The 10,908-nt window shown below is 44.6% G+C and overlaps 1 long non-coding RNA gene across 5 annotated transcripts in view; it reads right to left on the bottom strand.

Moving 5' to 3' along the window:
- The window catches only part of LOC309859774, a 296,536-nt gene continuing 285,628 nt past the window's right edge, over positions 1 to 10,908 (bottom strand). For 4 of the 5 annotated variants that reach the window (XR_014308889.1, XR_014308890.1, XR_014308891.1 and 1 more), the window contains exon 3: positions 798 to 1,437. This is a non-coding gene — a long non-coding RNA (uncharacterized lncRNA). Of the gene's footprint in view, positions 59 to 797; positions 1,438 to 10,908 lie in introns of those variants that run through there. The other variant, XR_014308888.1, reaches the window with a different exon arrangement.

Genomic DNA, 10,908 nt, shown 5'->3' with positions numbered 1-10,908 from the left:
TTTCTATTTCTAGTACTTATCATATTAATTCAGTTACAAAGGCACGTTCAAGAATCACCTGTAGAATAATACACCGATTTAGAACTACTCCAGACCTCACGCAATCATCAATCAAGTCAAAGGTAAGAATAGACAGATGTTCAGATATTTAGGGATTCCGAATTTTTATCACCTATGCAACCTTTCCTGGCAAGGTATGGGAGAACGTGTCCTGGGAAAATGTGGAAGTAAACCAAGAAAGAGGAAGACATGGGATCTGGGCAAGGGGAGGGAGAACAGCAAAAGGAAGTCCTAAAAATAGAACAACAGAGCAGGCCTAGAGGAAAACCAGTCCAGACTGAAACAGAAACGTCGAGTCCTCAGGGAGGCCTCAGGTCTCCAGGAGGAGTGGAACCAGTGTTTTTGGAGTGCAGGCAAAAAGTTATCAGGAGGTAGGTGACACAGATGCTGGAGAATCTTGGGAAAAGCATGTAAGAGTATTAGAGGTACACTGAAATTCAAGCAAATGCAACACAAATCTGGTAACTGCTGATCTACTCTGGGTCTCAATAGATGTGTACAGCGGACATTTCGTATTAACAAAACCATGTAATATGTTTGTGTGTGTGTGTGTGTGTGTGTGACTGGCTTCTTTCACTTAGTGTGACATTTGCAAGTTTCATCCATGTGATATCTCACCCCTTTCTGTGGCTGAATACTATTCCATTGTTTGGATATACCACTTTTCATTTGCATTAGAATCTTAAACTCTCTTGTTAACAATATGTTATTGAATGAACAGTATACATTACAACACAAGTCCTTGTTGTGTTGTGAATTTGAAAAGGTCTATTTTTAACACGTTTTCTGAGAATATTTAGATATGAATTAAGTACATGTAGGGGAATCAAGAAATCATGCCAGCTGCCTCAGAACTTTTGGCAAAGATGGTAACTTATGTATACATTTCTGAAGCTCTTCTCAGAATTGGAAATGGCCAAGAGACATTAAAGAAATAAAAACAAAATACCCCCAACTAATTTGTTTTGAAACCAGGGAATGATGCCAACCACATTTCAAAGAATTTCAAAATTCAAAGAATTTCTATTAAGTACAGAGCAGTGGGACCAGACGAAGTGACAGAGAGAGAAGGAAATCCTAAAGCCCTATCAGCACCCCCTAAGTTAAAGTGATCAAAGTTGAGAATGAGGATGGGATAGGTGGCTAAAATAAGAACATGACACATGGCTTACGGTAATGAAAAGCAAATTGGGGATTTTCTCTGATCCATCTTCTCAGTAACTCAGGGTTTCACATGGAGGCAGATAAGGACTTTCCCAAACAGAGTGGTATTAACGTCTACTTTCTTCTCTAGAGGATGGAGGGCTGTTTCATGTGAGCGGATGTATCAAGAGTGGTTACCAAGCCAACAGCAAACTGATGTGGAGAATTGCCTTCCTACAACAGAGAATGAAATATGGAAGTCAACCAACAAAGACAAATTAGCCCAGTGCAGTGGGACCCGGGGGCAGACTCTGGCCTCAGTTCTTTCCAGTCTTCTGTAGACTTCTTTTGGAATGGTTTTGAGAACACAAGTCAGCTCTCCAGGTGGATCTACTCATCTCTCTTTCTGTGCTTTTACCCATGGTGCCCTCATCCATTCACGTGATGTGAGACACCTTCCGTAACCCGAGGACTCCCAAATTTATATTTCTATCCAAGATTTCCCTTCAAAGTCCCAAGCTTGTCTATTTTTCAAATGGCATCACAATTGTGTCCCAAACCTGACTCCTGATTCTCACCCTTAAACCTGTTTCTCTGCTGAGAGCGTGGCATTATCCACTCCATTGCTTGAACCTAAAGCCTAGCAATTTCTTCCTCTTATTTAATGAAACCCTCTATGCCACATTTGATCCAGTTCACTTAATCCAAAATTCCAATTCCAAAAATACATCTTGAATCCTTTTGCCAATATCTGAACTACTGTGACTTCTCATTCGGATCACTGACTTTGCATCCTAACAGACTTGTTTTCCACCTTGTGCTTCCCAGGAGCAGCCACGGTAGATCTAAAGTCTCAGTCAGACCATGCACTCCTTTCCTTGAACATCTTAGTAACTTCTTATAGCATCTCCGAGAACATCCAAGCCTGGGAGTGACCTGGTTTTGTCCATCTCTTTCACTTTAGATCGTGTAGAGTGATTAGCACAGAGAAGAGCAAGAGCGTTCCCAGCCTCAGGGCATTTGCACCTGCTGTGCTTCATACCTGCCTAGTTCACACCTATCCTTTCTTTATCTGGATTGCTCATTTTCATCTTCCAAGTCTCATCTTAACTGTCACTTCCCAGGAGGTCTAGCGCATCACCCAGTGAAAGGCAGACTCCTCCCCCTTTGGTATTCTCTCTTGAAGGACTCCCTTCCTTTTCTTTAATAGCTTGCCCCAGTTCATACTGGATATTTGGTTTCTTGCTTGTTTATAGTCTCATTCACAGCAGGGAATGGGACTGGCAGCCACTCCTAGGATTTTTTTTTTCCCCTTTCACCATTTTCCTTCTGGTGCCTGACATGTGGAGATCTTCTACTAATATATTTTCCAATTAAGTGAATGACTTAAAAAATAAGCAAACATCAATAGAACAAGACAGAAATGAGATAGATGAAAAAACTCTGCCGCAGAGAGAATTAGAGGATCGCCATAGCTTTTGAAACCAGGGGATGAAAGCATTTCAGGAAAGAGGGAAATCCCAGGGAGCATTCGCTTAAGGTGCTCAGGGCACTGGGAGAAATCATAAATTCTTACAGAAGAGCTAAAAGATGTTATGGTAAGACAACAAAATGGGAGAGAAAGGGAAATGCAAGGGGATGGTAGGACCGTGGCAGAAACTGCAACAGCATTGGAAGCAACAAGGAGCAATGTCGCCGCTGCAGAGAATAAGGTCAGTTCAGTGAAAGGCGAGTGTAAGGCGCTCTGAGAACACAGAGGAAAATGACAACGAGAACAGAGAACTGGAAGGAACATCCAGGACCTGCAACGGGTAGACAAAAAAGAAAGGTGCAACGTGGATCAATGGCGGTCCTGACAGGGAGAGAGAAAAGGGAGCAAGGCTGCTTCTGAACTCAAGAAAGGTCCAGATACGCCCGTGCATGAATTCATGACAAGATTAACAGCACCTGGAAACAGCTTGGTGACTTTCTTGAATTCAGGCTTACGGAATTACTTACTTACACTTTGCCGAGCAGAGTCCTACTAGTGATGGGAACATGAGCTTTGGGTGGGCAGGGGTCTGTGCACAGTAGGTACTCAATAAATATATGCCAGTTTTAACATAAAAAGTTATATACTCGTGTAAAAATCAGCAATGGGAGGAAGGATTGCAGTCTTTTTGCTGACATACACAAGCCTCAGTAAAATTACTATAATAAAAGTATATGCACTGGACAACAAAATATATACTACAAACTCTACTTGTAATCTGTGAACAGAAGAATCAAAACAACAGTGGAAAGAAACCTTAGCATAATTCCTTTGAGTTTTTACCTAATCAGAGAGACAAAAGTATCTGTAATTATAGATAAATTGAGTAATAGAAATAATACTTAAAAATATGTAACAAATTTTATTCTTTTTTTTTTTTTTTTTTAAGATTTTTTTTTTTATTTATTTATTTGTCAGAGAGAGAGTGAATGAGAGCGAGCACAGGCAGACAGAGTGGAAGGAAGAGTCAGAGGGAGAAGCAGGCTCCCTGCGGAGCAAGGAGCCCGATGTGGGACTCGATCCCAGGACGCTGGGATCATGACCTGAGCCGAAGGCAGCTGCTTAACCAACTGAGCCACCCAGGCGTCCCACAAATTTTATTCTTTATTAAAAAAAAAGTCTTCTTTTTTTAAAGTTCCTGGAACACTAAATGACAAATCTTTAGTTAAAAATATCTCATGTGTATAATATAATTTTATTTTTAAAATTCTGCATGCATGTATACAAATATATTTTTCTGGGTAAAAATAATGCAAGATGGAGACAGCAGTAGGAAAAGTATTTTCTCTGGGTGGTGGGATTTCTTTTTGGGGGGGCATTCCAGTTTTTAAAATTATTTTTATTTAAATTCTAGTTAGTTAACATACAGTGCAGTGCAGGTTTCAGGAGTAGAATTGAGTGGTTCATCACTTACCTACCGCACCCAGTGCTCATCACAACTCGTGTCCTCCCTCAGACCCATCTGGGGGGTGATATTTTTAATTATTAAACATTTTCCTTTTATTTATATGAAATTTCTATCCTTTCTACAGTGAAGTTGTATTACTTGGATAATTAAAAAAGCAAAGGGGGGAAGCTAGCCAGCTGATACTCACATGAAATATTATTAGTAAAGAGATGGTCCGTCCTAAGAGAGGGGTAGCCAGGAAGACAGAGGAGACGTGCGTACAGACAACAAAACCTTCGGTGGGGCTTGGGAAACTTTACTAAAGTGTAAGAATTGAGAGAAATCCAAGCCAAAACGTTCTATATGGAAAAGGCTGCGAAGGGTGCCAGCGCCCATCGTAGGCAGAAGGTTTTCCCAAGCACAGCATTCCACAAGGTAAAGAACAGAAACAGAAATAATCTCAAAGGAATATGGATATTAAAATAAACATAACCTTGGAAGGACTATGTGATGCTGCTGCTGGTTTGGGGAAGTGAAGAAGACTTCCGTCCTCTGGGAGTGGTAAGAGACAGGGCGGCATAGTAAAAAGATCTCTGTAGCATTAGACGTTCTTGAATGTGAGGGCAGGGTCTGCCCCTCAGACCTAGCAACCTGATTACTGAGGTTACTAGGTTACTAGGTTACCTCAGACTAGTAACCTGATTACTGAGATGTCTCTGATGCTCAGTTTTCTCATCTATAAAATAGGGATAAGGCTACTTACTTTGGATGCTTGGTATATTGAATTATCCAAAGAAAGTCTGTGAACACATGTGGATAAACATATCTGTATGCATGTATAAGTACATATATATATATACGTATGTACATAGTATCAGGCACAAGTGAACCTGGGGTTGGTTAGGAAAGAAATGGGGCTGGATCTTGAGGAATTAATTCGGTCTGTACATGTGGAGCATGAAACACAACAGGCAGAGGGGCACAGAGTACTTGTGTCTACCTTCACAGAGCTGACACACGGCACCTTACACGGAAGCCAAAATCTGGATCATGGATCCGCAGGCGGGAGGGAGACAGCTAACAAACCCCTCCCTCCTGCATTACGAGGGAGGCTGGGAAAAGCCAGAGGAGAAAAATAACAAACCGTTCACAGAGAATTATTTGATTTTATTCGATCAACAATGATCACAGCCTCATTTTTCTTCTCCCGATCGTCCAAGCCCATTACTGGGAAGGGCAATGCAGGCGCGGAGAATTGAGAAGGTGGGGCTGGGAAGCTGGTAAAAACCCCAAACGTTCCTGGGTTTATTTCTGCCTGCTTGTCCGGGACCAGTGTTTCACAAAAGGAGTGAGAAATGAGTAACCACATGCTGGGCAAGATGTTCCTGAGAATGTCAGGAAGCTTGTTTGTCAACCTTAATTGACAACCGATGTTTCAGGACAAAGCGTGATTCTCATAATTTAATGGGACAGCATTGCTACTTAATGCCAGAGGGGGCAAGAGCGACTATAGGGCCAAAGCCTGTAGAAAGGAGAAATACGGACAAAATAATCCCCTTTTTGTTTTAGGAAAATGTAAAGTGGTGCCCCAGGATTGTTGGCAAATATTATCATCTTTGAAAGCTACTATTTAACACAAATTCCGGGAAACCAGAGACTTCTGGGTAATGTGAATCACAAGGAAAGAATGCCCTATTCTGTGGCTGCAACTTTTTAATGGAATACTGGTTGATTTTGAGTGAAGGCCAGGGGTCAGGGTCAGGTTGGGAGAATTTCCTGCCTGTTTCTGTCAAGGCGCCTCCGCAAGACACTTCTTTCTTGGCCGTCTTGAAAAGTTTCCTGGAATCACCCACATGTGGGAGCCACCCATACCTCTAGGGGCAGGGCTCCCCTTTTTCTCTACATGGCTTAACTGAGGGTAGAACTCAATAGCTCTGTGTGGACCTCTGTGTGCTGCAATGGATTCTGAAGAAGATCTTTTCTGCATCAGTTCCTAATGAAGAGTTCTGTGGTAGGAAAGGACAGGGTGGGGACTGGGGCAGAAGGGTGCTTCCAAAGAGAGGGCCAGACTTGGAGGGCTCAACGTTTCTATTAGAGTCAAGGAATGATAGACAGCAATTTGGGGTTCGAGCATCGGTGGAGGGCAGGTGTGCAGGGGATGAAGCTGGGAAGAGTTTGGGACCTCCTAGCGCTTAGGGAGAGGAGCTGGCCCCAGCTAGGATGGAGAGAGTGCCCCTAGAAGTCCCCTCCTGGATCCATACCGGTGCAAATATGGTGGAAGGGGGAGCCTGAGGAGAGGGAGGTCAGTTAGGAGAAGGAGAGAGTGAGGGGGAAGGGCAGGACTTGCCAGGGTGGAGCACACAGAGAGGAGGGGGACCCAGCGACATCAAGAACGTGGAATGGATAGGATTTGGTGATTTCAGTGCAAATGATGAAGGAAGATGAGGCAAGCCCCATTGGATGCCAGTGGTGCTCTTTACCCAACAGGAGCAGGGAACTTCTTATTTACTTCTCTGATATTTTCTCTGTACGCTGATGCTTATTTTTGGCTGCTAGTGGAATCTGAAACGGAGAAAGCTAAAGATGGCTGACTGGTAGCTGCCCCATTGCTGATAGGAAGAGAGTAGATAGAACAGCCACTGCTTTCCCTGTGAGCCAGCTTTGTTCCTGGGGGAGAGACACGTATCCCAGCACGGAATCACGAGATCACCTGGCAGCGGTGGACTGGAGGTGGGTCCAGATGCCAAGGGACTGAAGGGGGAGCCCACCTCTACCTCTGCCTGGGTGGACGTGGAAGTTGGGCATTTGTGAGGGCTTCCAAGAGGAAGCTACTCTTGAACTGAGGCTTGAGGGACACGTGGGCGTTCTGTGGGTGGAAAAGTGAGATGAGAAGTGGGTAAAGACATCGCATATGAGAGAACATGGCAAAGTCGGGTGATGGCAAATGGCGCAGTCTGGCCGAAGGCTCGTGTGAGCAGAGGGAAATTGTGAAATGAAGCTAAGAAGGAAATCAGGGGCAGAGCATAAAGGGCCTTGAGGCAATGACAGGAAGTTACAGTCTTTGCCTTGTAGCTGATGGGGAGACGTTGGGGAGCTTTGAGGAGAATTACAGATGCCATTCTCTCGCCTACTCACGCACTCACCAGATGTTACCCAAGTTCCATGTTGGACCACTCTGGCAGCAGAGTGAGGGGGGGCAAAGAAAAGATGTTTAGCGGAGAACACCAGCTGTTTTCCCAAATGTACGTCTTCTGCCGGGATACACAGCTAGATGACAGTTCTCTATCTTTCTTGCTGCTAGGTGTGGCCATGTGCCCTTATGCCAGTCTACGCCATGTGTGCAGAAGGGAGTTGTGCTGCATCCTGGCAAGGGCCTTTGAGACCTCTCCTGTGCTAGGCTTTATGCTTTTCTTCCTACCGGCCAACTGAGTTGAGACCTTGGAAACCAAGTCTGAAAGATCCTGGTGCTGCCATGAACATAGGCCTCCCTACTCTCCGGAATCGCAACCTGGACTGTTATGCGAGTCAGAAATAAACATTTATTATGTTGAGTCATTGTGTGTTTGGATCTTAGCTATCCTAAGCGTACACAGTTGGTGTGAAGAAAATGGAGGTCTCAGCTAGGGCCATGATGGTTTTCAGATTTGAGGATGGTCCCACCACTTCTGGTTGTCTTTTCTGTGGTTTGGAAGGAAGCCCCAGGCTTAAGCAGGAGGGATCCTAAGACGGATCAAGAACTGGAGGCCATCTCCTGCCATCGCTCATGGAAGTTACTAAGTGCTGTGTGCCACTGTTTCTTGTTAGTGAGAAGGCAGGAGAACGTGTTGCTGAAGTCATTTTGGTGGTGTCTAAGGCAATTCCCTCCAGGATTCCTTCCCCATTTGCTTTGGCACGTTCAAAGAACTTTCTGGCTCTGCCTCGACTTGTCCCCGACCACTGAGCTCTTAGTGACTCTCCTCGTTCTTCCAGATATTGACACGCATGGGCACCATCTACATAACACATTCAAGCTTTTCCCAGCTTACAAGTCAAGTCGCTCGTGCCACGCAGCCCCTCCTCTAGCTACAGCATGCTCTGTTCTCCCTCATCTCCCATGTGGGGAGCCAGGACTCTTCTCCAGCGAGCCCTCCAGAGCTGTTCCACACAAGCCTACCAGCTTAATTCCTTCTTTGCCAAACCCCGTGGATATTACCCAGTCCTTATCCCTGGTGACCTTGAAGGTCTCCCCTCAGCTTCCCTGACTGCAAACTCTAAACCTTAGTAGGAGCATGACTCCAATAACTCAATAATAGAATACATAAATATTCATGTATATGTATGTACATTTACACAGGAATATACAAAACGGCCTAGGAAATGTTAACACTGCTTGTGAACTATTAATCACGTATAATCACGTATTGATGGAGCCAAGGCCCCCCTCCCAGTCTTCGTATTTCTCCAATCTGTGTGGAGGGTCTTGCGTTCTCTTTTACTCTTCATAGAGTTTTTCTCTGGTGTATGTTTCTTTCTCCTAGTTTCTTGTGCTTGTTGGGTTTATCCCTGTTGTCCTAAAAATCTGGCAGTCATCTGCGTTTGGTCTATCACCTTGATCCAATTTCAATACCACTCCTGCTGTACTTAACGAAAAAAAAATTATGTCTATTTTAGATCTTTCTGTCCTATTCCAGTCTCTTTTTTGGACTGATAATTTTTATTAATTGCTTTGTTTTTTTTTTTTTTAGTTCAATAGCGATATTAGATACAGACCACAATTTTAGCTCCTTCCCCAAAGCTCCCTCTCGCTTTTCTTTTTGTTGTCTTTTTTCATTGACTAGAAATTCCAGATTGCGTTAGACATGGTAAGAGAGGACATCTTTATCTTATTTTTGGTGTTAGTGGGACTCATTTTTTTCACCATGTATATCATATTAGCTGCTGGCTGTACATAGGCATTCTTTATCTTGTTTGGGTTCTATCTCTTTGTTCTCTCTCTTTCTAGGTTACTGAACAAGTAAAAAAAAAGTGTTGATATCGTATTTTTATCCAATTCCTTTTGACCTTCATGCAGAAGTGAGTTTCTCCCCATTTAACTTAATCAAATAAATACATTTCCTAATGGAGAGAGGTCATCTGTTACCCTGGTCTTCTTGCTTTGTGTCCAACTGTCACTGCAGAGTAGGATGAAAACAAGACCCTGAGTGACAAGTGACAGGACATCCCCCGCCCATGAGGAGGGCAAGATGGATAGACTGCGGTCTGATTTTCTAGTTGTCGTTGTTGTGTTTTTTTCCCAGTCACAACAAGTTCTCATTACCCTCTGAGAGCAGAAGCCCGCCCCACAGAGAACAGGAGTCTGATCAGGCAGCTTCCAGGCCAGGACCTCAGGGCCCTGTTGCAGCCATGGAACAAGACAGAGCCACCTGGGGAACAGGATAGAAGCTATCTCTCTGGCTCTTCACCAACCACATAACCAGGTGTAGACATGGCATGTTTTCTCCTCATCAGCTCAACATGCCCGGAAGGGAGGCAGGGGCCGAGGTAACGAGGACCTTCTACTGTTGCTTCTCGCCTTCTCCCCCTTTTCTGAGTAGGGGCTTTGATTCTGCACTAGTTCATATCTGACAACTGCCCTTAATCCTAAACCTTAGGACTAAGCCTCAGGAGTTCCAACAGCGATGGGCAAATCCTTCTCTTATGAGCGGTAGTTGGCAAAGGTGGCCAATTATCTCAGGTGTTCACAATTATTTCCTGGACCTTTCCCACAGAGTAGACCCCAATGAGTTATATGGGAGGGAGACTCTCCTTTTTTTTAAAGAAAGAATTCAGCAGTCATGGAAGTTGAGCCATCTTTCCATGAGTGTGTGATCCTAAATCCTGTCTTAATATTTAACTGTAAAGTAAGGCAATAGCTTAAAACATTTTAAGGTCCTAGTGAGGAGCCCAGTAGGCTAGGTTATCAAACTGTGGAAGAGACTTCCCAGTGTGCTCGCTACCCCAAACAGACGTGGTGAGGGGAGAACTGGGAGCTCTGCCACCCTCACCCCCTCCAGCATCTTTCGCATTGGACCCTGGAGGGCTCCTGGTGGGCTCTAATCTCTGCCCTGCTAGAAGGAAAAACTTCTCCTCATGAGTGGTCACACCTACCACGTGACTGATTGCTACGAAGACCGCCCCCTCACACTAACACAGAACAGGCCGGGTGGGAGCCTTGATTAGGCTGCTCAGGGACCGTGCACAGTGTTTTTGGGTAGATCACACTGCTCTTTCAGCAAGGTAGAATGGGGGCTGAGAGGTCCAGCCAGTCAGGAAATGGACATGAAGATCCCAGGTCAAGTGAGACCAAGAGAGGAGGGCAAGGGGATCAGGTGAGAAGCAAGAGAGGACTTAAAAAGCCAAGGGCAGGTGAACATCATGAGGGAGGAAAGACTGTGAGGGAACAGGACAGACAGCAGAGGACAAGAAGGAAGGAACAGGTGTGCTGAGTAATGTGGGTGAGTCTAAGTAAATAATGGCCTAGGTTCTAGAAGTTTCCAGGCTGTGGTTCTTGGGAGGCACCCAGGTGTGCTTTTCCTTCTTGTTCTTGGATTTCTGTGATAGTCCTATGGATTCTCAAACGACTGACCTGTGTATGTTAGCTTGCATGTTCTCGCAGCCAGAAGACCCAGCCCTAGACCCTGAGCATAAGAGAACCTCCTTTTGTAGGAGTGGAACCGTGAAACTCTGTCTTTCCCCTCATCCTGTTTTTCCTAATTCTTCCACCTCACAGGAATCCCACAGGTTCAAAGCATGGCTAGGAATGTCTGGA

Source organism: Mustela nivalis, assembly GCF_964662115.1.
Source record: "Mustela nivalis genome assembly, chromosome: 2".
In the NCBI taxonomy this organism is placed as follows: domain Eukaryota; kingdom Metazoa; phylum Chordata; class Mammalia; order Carnivora; family Mustelidae; genus Mustela; species Mustela nivalis.
Note: the sequence above shows the minus strand (reverse complement) of the source record. Positions and strands in the feature narration are given on the sequence as shown.